The 18,523-nt window shown below is 34.8% G+C and overlaps 1 long non-coding RNA gene across 5 annotated transcripts in view; it reads right to left on the bottom strand.

Annotated features, from left to right (window-relative positions):
• The window catches only part of LOC103889264 (uncharacterized), a 66,766-nt gene that overhangs the window by 1,924 nt on the left and 46,319 nt on the right, over positions 1-18,523 (bottom strand). Inside the window, exons 3-6 of one of the 5 annotated variants that reach the window (XR_010139703.1) lie at positions 17,218-17,293; positions 13,740-13,807; positions 11,247-11,433; positions 2,365-2,484 (exon numbers count right to left, since the gene is read on the bottom strand). This is a non-coding gene — a long non-coding RNA (uncharacterized LOC103889264). Of the gene's footprint in view, positions 1-2,364; positions 2,485-11,246; positions 11,434-13,739; positions 13,808-17,213; positions 17,792-18,523 lie in introns of those variants that run through there. The other 4 variants (XR_008524544.2, XR_008524543.2, XR_010139704.1 and 1 more) reach the window with 4 other exon arrangements.

Raw genomic sequence — 18,523 nt, 5'->3', positions numbered from 1 at the left:
AAAAAAAGTAATTTAAACTAGATTTGCTTCATGAAGTGAGGTACATCTGCTTGATGATCAGCAATTATTTTTCCAAGGGAGAAAAAATAATAGTCATTACTTTTTGTGATTTCATGTTAGTTTTTCTTATTACCATAAACATTCCTCAAACTACAATTTTGGATCTGCTTTTTAGACTTACATGAAAATTATTTCTATCAAATAATCAGGAAGCTTTTCATGTTAAGTAGAGTTGCTACTTCCCAATCTTTAATCCAATGGGTATATACAGAGCACAGAATATGGGCCACATGGTGCCCAAGGATTTGGGATACTCGTACTCAAAAAGAAACATCTGCTTTCTCAGGGTTTCCTGGCGCAAAAATAATGATCCTATAACCAAACAAAATGCATATCACTTTAAATATTAACAAGGGCCATAAATTGATAAATCAATCATATATAGATTGTCTAGGGAGTTTAGGTGAAATTATACAGGATTTATAAGAAAGATTGACCTATCAAGGTGACAGCTGAGTCACTAAAAAGGTAATATAAAGGAAGGAAAAGAATTTCATGAAAAGGGAACAGTAAGTGAAGTGTGTGTAGATTTGAGTGGGCCTTGTTTGAAGAAATAAAAGAATGTTGCAGTATTTGTCATACAGAGAGAAAGGAGAGAAATGACATAAGATGGGATCAAATCTTGTGCAGCTTATTAGAGGACGGTTTGTTTGTTTTGTTGTTGTTGTTATTGTTTTGTCTATCCTATGTGCAAACCCTGCCTTCTCCTATGGGAAACGCTGTATCCTGGCAGCAAATAGGGGCACGTTACTTAAGCTCAGACAACACTTTTAGAAAAGGATTGAAGCACTGGGCAAATATTTAGTAAATTTACAAAGAATATGCAATTTATCTCAAAGCATCACTCCAGTGTCAGGAGCCTCAAAATCTAGGGTGAAGAATAGGGGTGTTTGGGGAAGCTGCCAAGTAGGGGGAGAGGTGTCAGACTGCCTATGCTGGGCAACCTTGGAAGTGGTTCCTGCACCAAAATCTTTTGGTTACATCAGTTCTCCAAGCTTGGTTCTGTAGATCCTGTTTTCCACCTAAGCACTTATCCAGTTGATTTTTTAAAAAAACTTAAATTAGCTAGAGTCCATTTCTATTACTTACAGCCCCGAACTCTTAGACATTGTTATAGAATATTCTGTACTAGGATCAGCTTCTTCTTAATATTCTTTTCTTTCATCTACAGTAATTGTCTCTACAATTATTCATAGTTTCCCCAATATTCGAATTATCTTCACACCTTAATGTCTGCACCTGGTCTTCTCTATGTCAACCTGTGGACAATACTCTTCCAGAAATCCATCCTGGCCCCTACCAAACAAAGTCAATTCCATTTTCTGTGCTCTCTCCATATTTTATTGGTAGCATAGTCCATGTTATGCTATATTTAATAAACAAATGTAACATCTCAGTGGTTTGCCTACTTTCAGAAACCCCATAGTAAATCATGGTTATGGCCCAGGGCACTGCTCCACAATATGACACCCATGCTATTTTGAGCTTGTGACCCCACAAGAGACTTCCATATTGCCACTGCAGAGGAAGAGAGAAACTGGAGGATGGCACAGCAGATTTCACAGCTTTAACCTTGGAGTGGCCCACTTCTATCTGGACAGATTAATATTTAAATGGCCTTGGACAACTGCAAGAATTTGGGGAAGATAGTTTTCAGGATGCTGTTAGAATACGATATGAGAATTTGATGAAAACATAACGTCATGTTGGACTCATGTATCCTGTTTTCACATAATTTCGTATATATAACATTGTACTATAATTTATTCCCTTACAAGTTGGTCTGTACCTTCACTATGCATTGGTCCTTAAGGGTAGGGACTATTACTTCTTCCCCTCTGAAGCCTCAGTACTGAGTATCGTGCTTGGCACTCAGTAAACACCATTAATGTTTATGGAATGAGAAGGTGGTAAATGGATGTTATTTTTCCACAATAATTTTCTTTGTATTATAATTCCATGATACAGTATTAGCCACCATTCACTGAATATTAAGCATCAAAGTGCTGTGGAGTACTGTTTCCATCAACAGAGTAGGTTAAATTCTCTGGGGGCATTCCTGCTACCTAAAACCTGCATAAAACACAAATTATACTTCATTTCTAGACTGTAGGATATAATAGAAAACACTACAAATCAAAAGAGAGAGAGAGAGAGAGATTAAAAGCATGAGCTTGAACCTAAGTGGTGAGCACTGAAAGCAAACAGAAGTCAGTTATGTGGACAGAAATACAGTCAGTATTGCTCTGGGGCCATGGGGCTTTTTCCCACATTAGTAAGGGAGACCTTGAAACTGGCACTCACATACAAAATGAAGAGTTGGCAGGGGATAGTTGGGGTCCACATCTGAAGTTATTTAGGCTCTGGGCACATCAAGTTGAATCACTCTCCACAGGAAAGCATCCTTCTACTTATCTTCAGAGTCTGCAAATAATACTATCAACCACATACACCTCATAATCAAATCAGACCAAAGAAACAATGAACAAACACCTTCACTGAGAAGTGGCAGAGTCAACAGAAAGTAAATTTAGGCCAAAAATGACCTGATGGTAAGTATGTGAGCTATATCCAGATGGATAATGACTTACAGTTACCCTCCCTTAGTTGCTCAATTCGTTTTTAAATTATAAATGGATTTTAATAAATACAAAAACTGACACGTGAGAAATGTCATACTTTTTTCTCACATTTGTACTTCTATCAAATAATTTTGTAAAAATAGAATGCATAGCGTATTTAATGTCACTGTTTATATTAGCATTTCTCAAACTGTGCAGTCTTTTTGATATATTTAAAATACATTTAAAACAGTTTGTGACATAATATAATTATTATACTAAAATGTAAAAGCCTTTTTTCTAATGTGACCCTATATTCATGATATTACCTTATTTGTCTCTATTGATTCCCAAACATAACTTCATTTTTATTCTGGTTTTGCCTAGTATTTTGTAAGATTATCCTATTATTTTAAAAATGGTAAGACAGAAAATGTTGACTTATTATATTCCCAACATAATCCCCATTAAATTTAATTACTATATCATATTACACAGAAAACAGTTAACACAGCAACCCTGAAAATATCCTTAGAAAGGCTTGCTTGCATTGCTGCCTCTTGGTTGGCAGTTAAAAACATGGATTTCAAGAGTGTTTCCACATGTGTCAAAGTTCTGTGCATTTTTAAATAAGAATAAAGAGTGTCTCAATGTTCCTAAACAGCTTGTGCATACAATATAACTTATATTGAACACCTGCTTTCCTACTTGGAAGCTAGAAACTTAATATATGATAGAGAGAGGTATCCCCACAAACCCATCCCTGAAGAAACTCCCTGGGCACTGAATTTCTAGTGTGCTTCCTTGGTAGATGACATTTCACACAAGTTGTCACAACTCATTGCTGGAAAAATTAGTCACATCTATGTACTAGGAAATGACTCTTGGCACCTTGCACTTTGTTTCCTCCAAACTTCACCCCATGTTCCATTTTCTTTTGTTGATATTCTTTCATTCTTTTTGCTGTAATACATCATAGCTGTGTCTGGCTTATTTCACTTAATATAATGTCTTCAAGGTTTGACCACGTTGTGGTAAATGGTAAGATTTCTTTCTTTGCTGAGACTGAGCAAAATTCCATTGTATGTATGTATCAGATTTTCTTTATTCATTTAGGAGTCAATGGGATCTTAGGTTGTTTCTATATTTTAGCTATGGTGAATAATACTGCAAAGAAAATGGGAGTGCAGATATCTCTTTGAAATCCTGATTTTAATTCTTTTGAATGTATACTTAGAAGTAGGATTGCTGAGTCACATGGTAGTTCCATTTTTAATTTTTTGAGGAAACTCCATTCCCAACAACAGTGACCTGCATGAGTCCCAGAGACCTGTTGTGCAACATGGGACTTACGATTAACACACAGTATTGTACACTGTAATACATATTCAAAAGACAGATCTTATCATAAGTGTTCTTAACAGACACACATGAACACAAAAGAACACAAGAAAATTTGGGGAAGTGATAAATATATTTGGTACCTTGATCACGGGGATGGCACAACACAATGTATGCATATGTCTATACTCATCAAATGTCTATCAATTATATGTCAATAAAGCTTACAAATCATAGCTAAGGGTACAACCGTATGCTAATTCTTGTGAGTCTTCCTAGTGAATCAACATAACTGGGAATGGTCTTGGGAACCACTAACATGCTGATGCAAAATATTAAATATTTGAGTGTGTTGTTGTTGTTGCTGTTGTTGTAATTACCTAAAGATATTTTTAAGTAAAGTATGATAGAGATTTAGTCACATCACAATAGGGAATGGGAGAATAAGAATCATAATTGCAAAGACTGACCTTATTCTTTTTCACCAAGACAGTTACAGATTATGCAGTCTTGGAGTGAACTGGGTTCACTAACTAACATGTTCATTAACCAATATCTTCAAAAGTTCCTTTTCAGGGCCATCCTTATTTGAATGGTTTCAATTAAATGAGAATTACATAGTATGCCACCATTAGAGTCACCTTCTATTTTGCATTGTGTATTGCTATGAATAGATTTTCTATGGAAAAATACCTTATTATCATCTCTAGTTGTCTATTTATATAAATGCATGATCCTTAAATTAAATTGAACTACAACATTAGCAATATATATTGTTATGTTATAATCTGTATTTCTTTTTAGATGAATTTCAGTTTCTTTTATTTTCACTTACTTATGGTCACAATAAAGAAGTTGTAACTTGTTTTATATAAGCTATAGAATGATGATAAACTGTAATTTTAGAGAAGATTTTAAATTCTATTGCAAACTAAGCAGAAAAAGATTTATGGGATAAACATTAAACTTTATTTTCGATGACAATTTGAAGACTTATTCCAAAAATAAGTCTATTCAATGATGTAAGTTGGCTAGAGGTTCAATATAAATTTATTTACATATTTACTATTAAATTTCTTTGAATATTTTGTTGCATTTGCCAAATGCAATGAAAAGTTCCAAATTTTAAATTCTTTTGAAAATTACTCTAAAGCCTAAAATCTGTAAAATATTCATTATTGCATTGTATCTGGATACTTGAAATAACTTTTTGTTTCTTCACATAAGTCTATTGTGTATTTGATCATACACATAATTTTCCAATTTTTTCCATTTTGCAATAAATGGAGATTATTCAGTTAAAAACCATATATGCTATGGCTTATCAATTTCAAATTTAGAAAAAAGTATTATTTATCTTAGAATCAGGCATCTTAAGATATATCACTTTATAATAGTTCTTTAATAATATCTTATTTTGATAATAATCCTGTGAGTTAACTTTTTTAAATTCCAGAAATAAGAAGATAAGTGTTTTAAGTAATTTTTGAGTAAGTTTTTTACTACTATAAATTGTTAAGTTGTAAAGATATAATATATATATTATACAACTTCTTTTTACAGCAGAAATTCTCAAGATTGCTGAACAAATTAACTAAATTGGGGATAAATATTCAGTTTGATGATCAGTGGTTCAGCATTACTTTGGATGAAGCCTAGCTTATTGTAGTAAATCACAAAGTTGGTAGCAACAATTAGGCCCAGCTAGGTTAACTTGAAAACTAGGTAGCTTTATCTGATCACAATAACATGGGTTACTAATATCTTCAAAATAATGTATATTTATATGTTTCTCACCAAAATATATGAAAACAAAGAATTTAAATTGCAAAAACAGCTATTACTAATTTGACAATTTGTGAGAAAACCCATTTCAAAAAGCTGTGCTTTTCTTGTTCCATAATCCATTACCAATATTGTATTTTCAGAATATACCTAAACTAATAGAGAGCAATAATATGGTTGATATTATATGAAGTAAAGATCTGAAAATATAAGAAAAATGAGAAATTAATTATAGTGCAGGTGATATATTAAAGATATTTAAATGCTGTTATTGAAATATTTTAACATTTTTAAGTATTTTGAGTACAGTTCTTAAAAAAATTTATAGTTTTCATGTGACAAGTCAAAGATGAATACTAATAAAAAATCTCCTTAGAAACAGGGAATAATTCTAACATTCATTAAATATAAAATAATTTAAGAAATGTTAGAATTACCCCCTGAATAAATTGTACCTATGTCTATCAATATGAAGGTATATTATTGAGACAGAGCTAAGTGATAAAAATAGTTTTCAGAGTAATGTATATAGGATGCAATTTTATTTTATTTTAGGGATAACAAGAAAACAAACATTTTACCAAAAATAATTCCAGAATAAATATTTTTGTGACAGTAAATGTATGGAATAAGATGAAAAAGAATACCCATCAACAAATCCTAGTAATATACAAATATTTTCAATCAAATATCTATTTCCAAATGGTTTTCTCTTTATGTTTTATTTTACAATGAAAAATACATTTTTATTGAAAAGAGTCCGTTATAAAAGACTAAAATTTCAAGTTTTTCTTTCCCAGTCCCCTTGCCAGTTTTTGCCTTTCCCAGTCACAAAAAGAATAAAATACCTGTGAATACAACTAACTTGGGAGCTGAGAGATATCTACAAGAACTACAAACCACTGCTCAAAGAAATCAGAAATGACACAGACAAATTAAAAAAAACATTCCATGCTCATGGATAGGAAGTTTCAATATTGTTAAAATGGCCACACCACCCAAAGCAATTTATAGATTCAATACTATTCCTATTAAGCTACTACTGATATTCTCAGAACCAGAGAAGTCTATTTTAAAACACATATGAACCCAAAAGGAGCCCAAAGAGCCAAGGCAATCTTAAGCAAAAAGAAGAATGCTGGAGGCATCATGCTACCTGACTGTAAACTATACTACAGGGCTACAGTAACCAAAACAGCATGGTGCTGGAACAAAAACAGACACATAGACCAATAAAACAGAATAGAAAATACAGAAATAAGACCACACACCTACAACAATCTGATCTTCGAAAAACTCAACCAAAACAAACAATGGGAAAGGATTCTCTGTTCAATAACTGGCTAACCATATGCAGAAGATTACAATTGAACCCCTTCCTTATACCATACACAAAAATTAACTCAAGATGGGTTAAAGACTTAAATTTAAAACCCAAAATTATAAAAACTCTGGAAGACAACCTAAACAATACCATTCAGGACATAGGCATGCACAAAGATTTCATGACAAAGATGTGAAAGCAATTGCAACAAAAGCAAAAATTGACAAATGGGTTCTAATTAAACTAAAGAGCTTCTGCATAGCTAAAGAAACTATCAACAGAGTAAACAGGTAACCCACAGAAGGGGAGAAAATTTTTGCAAACCATGGATCTCACAAAGGTCTAATATCCAGCATCTATAAAGAACTTAAACAAATTTACAAGAAAAAACCAAAGACCCCATTAGAAAAGTGGGCTAAGGACATGAGCAGACACTTTTTGAAAGAAGACATACATGTGAAAAATAAGCATATGAATAAAAGCTCAATATCATTGATCATTACAGAAATGCAAATAAAAACCACAATGGGATATTGTTTCACACCAGACAGAAGGGCTATTACTAAAATATCAAAAAATAACAGATGCTGGTGAGATTGTGGAGAAAAAGGAACAATTATACACTGTTGTTGGGAGTGTATATTAGTTCATCCATCGTGGAAGACAGTGTGGCAATTCCCCAAAGACCTAAAGGCAGTGGGAGACAGTGTGGCAATTCCTCAAAGACCTAAAGACCTAAAGACAGTGGGAGACAATGTGGCAATAAAGACAATGTGGCAATTCCTCTTTAGGTCTTTGAGGAACTGCCACATTATCTGCTCCGCAATAGCTGAACCATTCGACCAGCAATCCTATTATTGGGTATATAGCCAAAGGGATATAAATCATTCTATTATAAATACACATGCACATGTATGTTCATTGCAGTCCTATTCACAATAACAAAGATACAGAATCAATCTAAATGCCCATCTATGATAGACTGGATAAAGAAAGTATGGTACATATATACCATGGATTACTATGCAGCTGTAAAAAAGAATGAGATCACGTTTTTTGCATGTCCCCACGTGGATGGAGCTGGAGGCCATTATCCTTAGCAAGCTAACACAGGAACAGAAAAGCAAATACCACATATTCTCACTTATAAGTGGGAGTTAAATGATGAGAACACGTGAACACACAGAGGGGAACAACACTTACTGAAACCTTTCAGAGGGTGGAGGGTGGAGGAGTGAGAGGATCAGGAAAAATAACTAATGGGTACTAGGCCTAATATGTGAGTGATGAAATAATCTGTACAACAATCTCCCATGACACAAATTTACCTATGTAATGTACCTGCATTTGTACCCCTGAACTTAAAAGTTAAAAAAAAAGAGAAACTACCATTCCAATTTCTTGTATAGATTCACACACACACGCGTGTGTGCGTGCACGCACACCCCTCCCTTATATTTCTGACTCCTAGGATTTCTCAATCTCCAATTTATCCATTCTCATGGGATGTTGGAATTGCAGATGAGTCCATCTCTTGGGATCCTGTGCTATATTTTCTTACAGAATCTACAAAGGTCTTGGCTGGTTACAGTGACGCATGCCTGTAATCTTAGCACTGGGAGGTTGAGGGTAGAGGATCACTTGAGACCAGGAGTTTCAGACCAGCCTAGCAACACAGTGAGACTTAGTCTCTATTTGAAAAAAAAAATAAAGTAATTAAAATTAAAAAAATAAAAAATAATCTATAAGGGTCTTGTAGGATATAGTCTAGTCCAGCATTTCCAAAGCCTGAGCAATGTAAATCCTTCAGTTATGACCATATCTCCAAAGCATGCATTCTTAGACAGGCAGAGCCTTTGAAATTGTATGATTGTTCTTTAATTATCCTTATATAATCATCCAAAAAGCAATCTAGCTTCTTAAGAAACTGATAAAATTCTATTTCTGAAACCTATTTTTGACAGTCATTTTCAATTTAATAAACACATACTGCTCCCTAGGTTGTGTTATCTGACAGCATGCCCACAACAGAAAAGAGAGATAATTGACAACTGTGACTTCCTTGCTATATCTTTAGATTTCTGGTATCACTCCCATATCATTATGCTTGAAGATTAAATTAAGGCCTGATCATTTTCACTATTGTTCCAATTGCCTAGCAGTATTGGTAAAACTGGGCTTTTGGCTTACCTCTACAGAGATAATTTAGTCGAGGATACATCTTTGGGTAAAAAGCATGGAACAGTCTTGCCCCCACAGATAACAATCCTATTGAAGGTGTGACTTGCCTATTTCAGTCCCAAGAGATATTGAGTTTCAACAAAGCTACACATAGCATTAAACGTGACAATTGGTGGTTCACGCCTGTAATCCCAGCACTTTGGGAGGCCAAGGCGGGTGGATCAGGAGGTCCAGAGATAGAGACCATCCTGGCTAACACAGTGAAACCCTGCCTCTACTAAAAATACAAAAAAAATTAGCCGGGCAGGGTGGCGGGCGCCTGTAGTCCCAGCTACTCGGGAGGCTGAGGCAGGAGAATGGTGTGAACCCGGGAGGTGGAGGTTGCACCACTGCACTCCAGCCTGGGTGACAGAGCGAGACTCCATCCCAAAAACAAACAAACAAACAAAAAAATTACAATTAGAGTTCTTCCAGATGAAGTAAGCACAACATACCTTTCTCTTCCACTATATCTATAAACCCTGGATAGAATGCAAGCTATAACCTTATAGAATATAACTATAAACCCTGGACAGAATGCATGAAGCAACCATCAGAGGATGAATAAGGAGGATTGAGGAGATGACAGGAATTCAAAGTATGCCTCAAACCATGGTGAGTTTACCATTTTTATTTCCTCTGGTATCCCTGGGCTGAAATGAAGTACCAAACACCCTTAAGTGATCACACATCAGTGATCATACTGGTGCAAAACTGCTCCAGGAAAATCCTCCAGTTCTGGCTTGAGGAGCTAGACAAGATACTCTTAGTGCTTGGAGAGAGTGTATAATCAACTCCCAAGCCCCTCCACACCCAAGCAATTCTGTGTTCAATGAGGTAGCAGTGGCAAGGAAGTGGCAGTGGCAATGACAGCCTTTGGAGCTAAAATAGAGAACGAGAGATGGGAACCTGCTTCTCCATTCAGAGCCCCAAGAGGATGAGGCAAACCATTTTATTTTATTTCTTTCTCTTCTTCCTTACTTGACTCCAGGCACAGGTGTAGATGTAGCATGTGTAGCAGAGTACAGTAATTAAACCCCCAGCTTCCTGGCCTATGGCAAGACCCTGAAGAACGAGAAACGGCCATGGAGATAGTGGAAAGGAAGGAACTAGCAATAGTGAGTCATGCCTAATGATGTTTATGAATTTGTACATTTGCTCACAGCTGCACGTGTGTGACTCTTATCCTATTCATCATATCAAAGATGTTGAGAATTGAACTAAAGAATTATTACATTCATGGGATAGATTCAAACAGACCTGCAAGTCTTCGAAAATTGACATGGCATTGGAACCACAAAATGGGGATTGGAATATGTGATCTACTTAACTGAGTCAACTTCCAATTATATTCAAAAATGATCAGGATATAATTAAAAATGACTGGATATGTGAAATACAAGAAATAACTAACAAGGAAAACCAACAGATGCCAACAATAAGATGACACAGATGTTGGAATTATCTGACCAAAGGTTTTAAGGCAGATACAGGTGCCACAATAAGCAAACACAAACACTCTTGAAATCAGTAAAACAACTGGAAGCATCAGTAAGAAAACAAACTATATAAGAAGCATGGAAATTATATAACAGAAAAGCACAATAAGGAAAAATATTCAGTACAATAGAAGACTGGAAATAATAGAGCAAATTATCAGTGAATTTGAAGACAGATCAATAGACATTACCCAATTTGAATTAGAGTGAAAAACAACTGAAAACAAACAGATAACACACATCTTCAGAGACTGTGCAACAATAACAAAGTGTCTCACATCCGTGACATTGGAATTTCAGAAAGGGAGGAGAAAGAGTGTGGTGTTAGGGGAATATTTTAAAGAAATAATAGCTGAAAACATCTCACTATTGGTGAAACATATAAATTCACAGATTCTGGAAGCTCAGTGAATCCCAAACAAGATAAACCCCTTAAAAAAATCCTGATGCTCTTACATCTTTTTTCACTCTGTTCCATTCCTCTTGCATCTTGTTTTTGCAACTTTTCACACACGCTGTCACCACTTTTCCCCAAATTCCTTGCTTGGTGCATCCCACAAGCTTTTTCTTACTCTCCCTCCACTTTTCTTGACTATTTATCATGGAAGCCCAACAGATAATCTTCAAAGGCAGAAAGCAAGCTCTGTGAGAACAGAGGAAAGGTAGACATTGAGATTTTGTGTTAATAGCCTATCATTGCTATAAAAAGTTTCCCTAAACCTAGTGGCTTAAACAACACGCATTTATTGTTTTACAGTTCTGGAGGACAGAAGTCTAACTGGGCTAAAACAAATAAATTAGCAGGGCTGCAATCCTTTGGAGGCTCTAGGAAAGTATTGCTTCCTTGTCTTCTCCAGCTTCAGGAGGCTAGTCAACTTCTTTGGCTCATGACCATCTTCCATATTAAAAGCCAGCAATCATATATCCAACCTCTGCTTCTGTTATCACATGCCCTTCTCTGCCTCTCTCTTTCCCTTATGAGGATCCTTGTGATTATATTGGGCTCACCTGGATTATTGAGCATAGTCTTCCTACCTCAAGATTCTACATTAAATGACACCTACAAAGTATCTTTTGCCTTATGAAGAAACTGATTCACAGTATTGGGGGTCAGGAGGCAGACATCTGTGGAGGGTCATTATTCTGCATACCACAGTAGTCAAAGCCAAAATCCTTAATGATGAGGTGGAAATGAAAGGTGAAAACAAACAAACAAAAAAAAACAAGTAATAATTTTTGTCCTATCACGTCTTCCTTTCAGACTTTTCTATTTGCTCTTGGCCTTTTGAAATTTCATTGAGATAACACCAGATATGAGCTTGTTTTTATTCATCTTTCTTCAAATGAGGTTTTTCTTGTTTTAAGCTCTGATAATTATTCCTGCATTTTATTTGATTTTCGCTTTCTTTCATGTCTCTCTGATTTCTGCAATGCCTATTTAAAAGGCTTTTGATTTTTTTTTCTATCCTCATTACTTCTGAATGTTTTTTTTGGTCATAGTTTCCATTCTCCTTTTGCTTTTAATTCTGGGGGAATCATTTGGCTTCTTTTTCTGCTTACTGATTTCCCTCTTTCTCTACTTCAGTCTAATAATCAAATTTTAAATTTCTTTTCCTTTCAAAGTATTTTTATTTTCTATTATCTTTACCCTCTTTCACTCCACCATCATGCATCCAATTTCCTCTGAGGAAATTGGTAATTCATTATATTTTAGTTTCCAATGTTTTCCTTTTTTTCCTGTAATAACTTTGTTTTTACTAATGTTGCCTTGTGTTGAGTATGGTGAATTATTTCATGGTGCCAGGTGTCCTTAATTTCCTCTTGATCGTTAATTTACTGCTCATTATTTTATTGGAGGATTGCTGTTCACCTGTCCACAGATGCTATGGATGCTGTGGATCCTGGAAGTCAGTAGCTATTTAAAACATTGTTCTGTTTCTATTTCCAGACATTGCTTGTGCCTAGTAACAAACACTGTTTCCACCAGCTGTCCAGCATAGGGAGTGAGGCCAATCTGCCCAGCTACTCTTGAGTCTGTAATCCTGACAATTGTCCTCAGTCTCCCTCCAATTGCTGCTGCAACTACTCCCACCTCCCTAGCAGTGTTCTGTACATTTTTAGACCTATGATTGGTTTCCTTTTTTGCTTGTTCTCTGTTGTTCTGATCACATTTATTTTCTATCTGTGAGGAATTCCTCACACATTCTGGTAAGTTCATAGCTATTTATTATTTTCCAGTGAGGGATAGCATATATTTTCCTCACACATTCCAGTAACTTGACAGCACTATATTTTTTTCAATGAGGGCTATTATATAAACATTTTTTAATGTGCATTTTCTTATTTCATGCATTTTTTGTTGTTTAATTTTCACTACATACCCTTATTCAATTTGCCAACACCTTCTCATACTTAAAGTACCCACATAAATGTGTTTCCTCTGGTAGCTTTTTTCTGATTATTTTCTTCTTAGAAATATGCCCCTGTAATAATCTCCCAAACCAATTGGCCTTTCTCCTTCTTCCTGCTCATGAACTTGATACTAGTTCAATGCTCTGCACTAGGTAAGTGGCAAGAGAATGAATTTGCTCTTTCTGGCTATCTGCTGTAATCACATTTATTAGATCACTCAGCACATGATAGTAACAGATTTTTTAATTTAAAAATTATTTTCTTCTTGAAACTATCCTATTTTACTAAAGGTGGGTGAGTAACTGAAACAACAAATGGGGTGATCACCAGCACCACTGATGAACAGGGAACTAGGTACAGTGTGTTGCAGGGAACATAAAGCTAACAGGCATCTAATCATGGCAAAAACACAGGGAAAGCTGTATGTAACCTTGTTACATATATTTAATATTTATGAGAGAATTATCTTAGTCCATTTTGAACTGCTACAGCAGAATCTCAGACTGAGTAACTTATAAACATAAATTTATTTCTCACGATTCTGGAGAATAGGAAGTCCAAGATCAAGAGGGTGGCATCTTGTGAGGGCCTTCTTGCTGTGTCATCTCATGGCAGAAAGCAAGAGAGGAAAATAGCACACGTATGTGTGTGGAGGTGAGGGCACACTTGCTCCAACAAACCCATTCCTGCAGTATGAAAAACACTCCCTGGATAACAGCATGAATCCACATGAATCCATTCAGGAGGGCAGACTGCTCATAAACCAAGTCAGCTCTCTTTAGGTCCCACCTCCCAATACTGCTGTATTGAGGATTCAGTTTCCAACACATCCTTTATGGGTGATACATTTAAAGCATAACAGGAAGTTTTTGAAATTAAAGGAAAAGAGATGAATAATTCAGTAAATAATGTTGAAATTATTAATTAGCAATTTATGAAGAAATATATTTATACCTTTACATTATGTCATATTCCAAAATAAATTTCAAATTATTAATTAACATAAAAATAGATGAAACATTAATGTTTATCCAACATATGCAAGAACATGACATTCTAAACTTCAAAGCTGTAGAAGAAAACACAAGGGAAATTAAAATTGACCAGATAAAAAATTAAAACATTCATGTGATTTACAAAATGCAAAACAAAAGGAAAAAATGTGCAGTGAATTTCAGCTTAATGAATAAATTAAAATAATTAATGTAGTTTAATTTTAACTTCCTGTAAATATAAAAATGTGTAAGAAAGTAACTCTAATTCTGCTAGTGAAACCAAAAACATAAGCAATTCAACAAAACAAAAACAAAGTCACATATTTATTAACTCTAAGAAATGAAATTAAAAATCCACGAATATCTCTCATCTTTCATTCTAGTTATTTTACCAACTGGGCATATTGAGGTCAAATAAATTTAAGCACTTAAAGTAGGCAGTCACATCTCTGATAAACATGCACACACACATGAGTGCCTCAATTTCAGCACTAACATGCAATAAATTAAGCTGAATTCCTTATAAATTACAAATTTGGAAAGAATATTTTTGAAAAAAGGATGAACAAATTACTGAAATTTGGGAAAAAACTGGAATCAGAAAATACTTTGAGAAAAAAATAGCACATGATATTTACATTGAAGAATGGTTCAAATGAAGTTCTATTGCATGATGCAGAATGTGCTGAAATTCTCACTTCTTAGTAAATGTTATAAAGGCTATTTGAAATTCTGGCCTCCAGGGAACCAATGAGGAATGAAGTTTTCAATGGGGCGGTTGAGTCATAGTAAGTGATAGGATAGTCAGTACTTGTTCTCATATAGGAACAACGCTAGTCATTCTCATAAGATAACAGTTTTGATATCAAGATGCAAGTACTTTAAGAGTGAACATTTTTAAATGAGATACTGGCATTCGTGGCTATGTACAGTGGTTTATTTCCTGAATAAATATGAGTTTTCTATTGGATTTAGCTACATGTAGTCACAGCCTGAGCATTAATGCTCAGAAGAGCTACTGAAGGAAGTTTATGGGATCCAATCTTTGACGATCTCTGAAGATTAGGAATTTAAAGCTACCAAATGCTGCATGTAGGGTAGTGGTGGTGGAATGAAAGATATTGTGGTTTGATTTCTGAGTAACCCTTTCAAAATGTTCAAATGATTGCATTAAGCCTTTTCAATGCATCCTCCCTGAAACACACTTCTTCCACTGAGTAAAAGGACCCATGGCAGAAATAATCATTTTATTGGTGCTCACTGCCATCTTGTTTCTTGTGATGGATCTTGACACAAAGCAATTAAAGGTTTTGTTTTGCACAAAAAAATGTGTGTGGTTATTTTTATGTTTTAATCACCAATTCATTTAAAAACAAAAATATCTACAATATCCATGCCCTTCCTGTAGACAATGTTATGACTACATCAAGGCTGACTGTGCTCCAGTAAGCAATGGAATTAATTAGTTACAAAAATTATGTTAGGTGTGGCGACATGCTAGTATTATTTCAGACAAATTATTCTGACGAAAAAATAGTTACTGCAGAAATAAGAAAACAAATTCTTGACAGTAAGGCTGCATGCATTGAACTAGTTCTAGAAAAAAGAATAAAGACTATTTAAGGAACCAACTAAATGTTTCTTCCTTGGTCTTCCTTTCTGTTTTCCCAAACAATTCCTTTCAGTTAGCCACTGGCCTTATCCTCTTGCTGTTCTAGTCCTTAATGACACTCTGGTGGCATCCCATTAGGGCCTCCCTCTGGACTTTACCTGTCCTCACACCCACGTAACTACAGATTTTTCTCATTCCTTCAAGGCCCTTCTGGGTGACTGGCTAGGCATTGTTGAAAAAACCACATTAAGTTGTCAATAACACCTTCCTATCTTCCATCTTTCAGGAGAAAAGCCACAAATTAGGATCATTTCAGGTTCTCTGGTGCAAGGCTGAGTTTTTATTGTTTTCGCTTTTATTGCTGTTTTGTGGTTGATGTGTGTAGGTGGAGGAGGAGAGGTTGAATTAAGAAAATATACAAACATTTAATAATATATCTTATAGGCAGGTTTTAAAAGAGTAGACATGGAAAGCAAAATCTGAAATCACTAGAACTATTTTGTTTTCCAGCACAGTATTCAAACTTTGAAGTTGAGTGTCATTAGGCTAGGCATGACTTCTGCAGTTCTCTGTAATCCCTCTCTAGCCTGCAGGGCTGATTTATAGGACTGCTTGGTCCTTGAAAGCATGTGAATGTCCAACCACTGGCACAAGCCTGTGTCTCTCACTTATAATGACTGGACTCCCTTTGCTTAATTTAAACATTTCCTGACTTTAAATTTCACAAGAAATAAATATATAAACCAAATATTTATGTCTAGAAATAAATTGTATTAGATCAGAGGCTTGGAACCTCCATTTTCCAGGTTTACCATCTATATAAATGAAGTTATCTGGAAAATGACTCTATTTTATTTCCTTCTTTGCCTTAGAAAAGTGTTGATGTGTAGTTCACTTAAAATAATGATTGCAAATATCCTTTTATTTTTATTAGTTGCTGTCTCAGCCTGGTTTACAATAAGCTCTTTGTTGAATATATATTCCATTATGACACTTAGGGTCAGGACTAGCGTGAAGCAAACCTGGCGCAAGGGTTCTAAATTTAAGGAGACATTCTCACCCAGGTGACACCCATGTACTTGTAGAATCCTGAGCATCCTGCCTCCTTAATTTTTGAGCCTTAGGCACCTCATTCTTAAGAAGGAATTTATAGTAATCTTACTTATAGTACTCATTAAAAATCCATGGTTTAGCCATATGAATATAGCATAATTAGCTTAGCTAGATTAATAATAATTTTTCAATGTTCTCAATTGCTATGCCAAAAATAAGTTCAAATTTTAAGAAGAGGGGACAGTGGTGATCTAGTCCCTGTTTCTAAAATAAAATCAATGAATTTTATCTCTGGGTGCTGTTTTTACAAAGAACTTTGTAAGACTCAAGGACACAGATATTAGTACCCACTCACTTCTCTTCACCTTCTTGGCTCCATTGTGGTCCAAACGACAATGGGACTATTGCCTTAGCCTTCCAATTTGCATCCACTGTAAAAGAGTGATCATTCTTCTCAATGTCTTATGGGACATAGTATAGTTCTCTTTTGCTGTAAACTGTTAGGTCCATTTGTCATTTTGAGGCTTTACGGTAACCATGGAGTGAATACTCCCCGAGACATTACTGGCACAAAGGATATGAGGTAGAGGCCATTGTCAATTTAGGTACCCAAGTAGAAGAAATGGTAATTGACTCCATTAGGACAGGTTTTTCTTAGCAACTATCAAAAACAACTAAGGCAGGCATTGTTAGGTGACTGAAGGGTTACGCTCTGCCAATGGGGCAATATCTTAGGAAAATTTGAGTATTACTATTAGTATGACCTCCTAGGTACCCACCTGCTAGTAAGATTGAGTTCATGTAGGTTATTTTAAAAGAATATATGTTAAACAAACTTTATCTCATTGTTTCTCTCTTAATATTAGGTGCTAAGTACTTAGAATAATATAGCTGCTTAATATGGTTTGCACATTTATTAGAAGATACAACATTTATAAACTATATTAGAAAATAAAGTTTTTTTAATTTACATGCTTGTTCATTTACAAGAACAATGGAAAGAATTATCTATTTTATCTCAAGAAATATTAAACATACCTTTCTTCCCTTTCCACTGAAAAATTTAATGACTAAGTAAAACTATTTTAGAATAACTGAATCTAAAATTATCCTGAAATTTTCAGGTAATCATTAGCAATTAATATTTGAGTGCCTATGGTATATTACATACTGGATACTATTAGCTATTATTTGGAATATATTCTGCTTACATTCTTCCTCCACCATGTAAGTTCATCGTTTTCCCTTCGGTTTAAGTTTTTTTAATCTTACTTCGAGGTAAAACATAATTAGTTTTTTAATCATAAATTATTTTTCTAAGCACTTAAGTATTTAAAAATTTTTAGTAACATATTTTATATGTTTAGGAAAATGTTGGAATTTTGACTGGAAATAAATCTATGCATCAATTTGAAAATGATCACTAGCTTAAGTTACTGTGTCTTCCTGTTGTGAACATAATATAGATCTTCATTAAATTTTGACGTATTTAATGGTTTTCAGTTGAATTTTTCTAGGTTCTCTATAAAAGTCTTCCACAATTTCATATTTTTTTGAGACAAGATCTCGCTCTGTCACCCTGTGGGTGGAGTACATTTGCACAATCATAGTTCACTGCCGCCTTGAACTCATGGGCTGAAGTGATTATCCCATCTCAGCAT

This window comes from Pongo abelii, chromosome 3, assembly GCF_028885655.2.
Source record: "Pongo abelii isolate AG06213 chromosome 3, NHGRI_mPonAbe1-v2.0_pri, whole genome shotgun sequence".
Classification (NCBI taxonomy): Eukaryota; Metazoa; Chordata; class Mammalia; order Primates; family Hominidae; genus Pongo; species Pongo abelii.
This window is presented reverse-complemented; position numbering and strand designations above follow the sequence as displayed.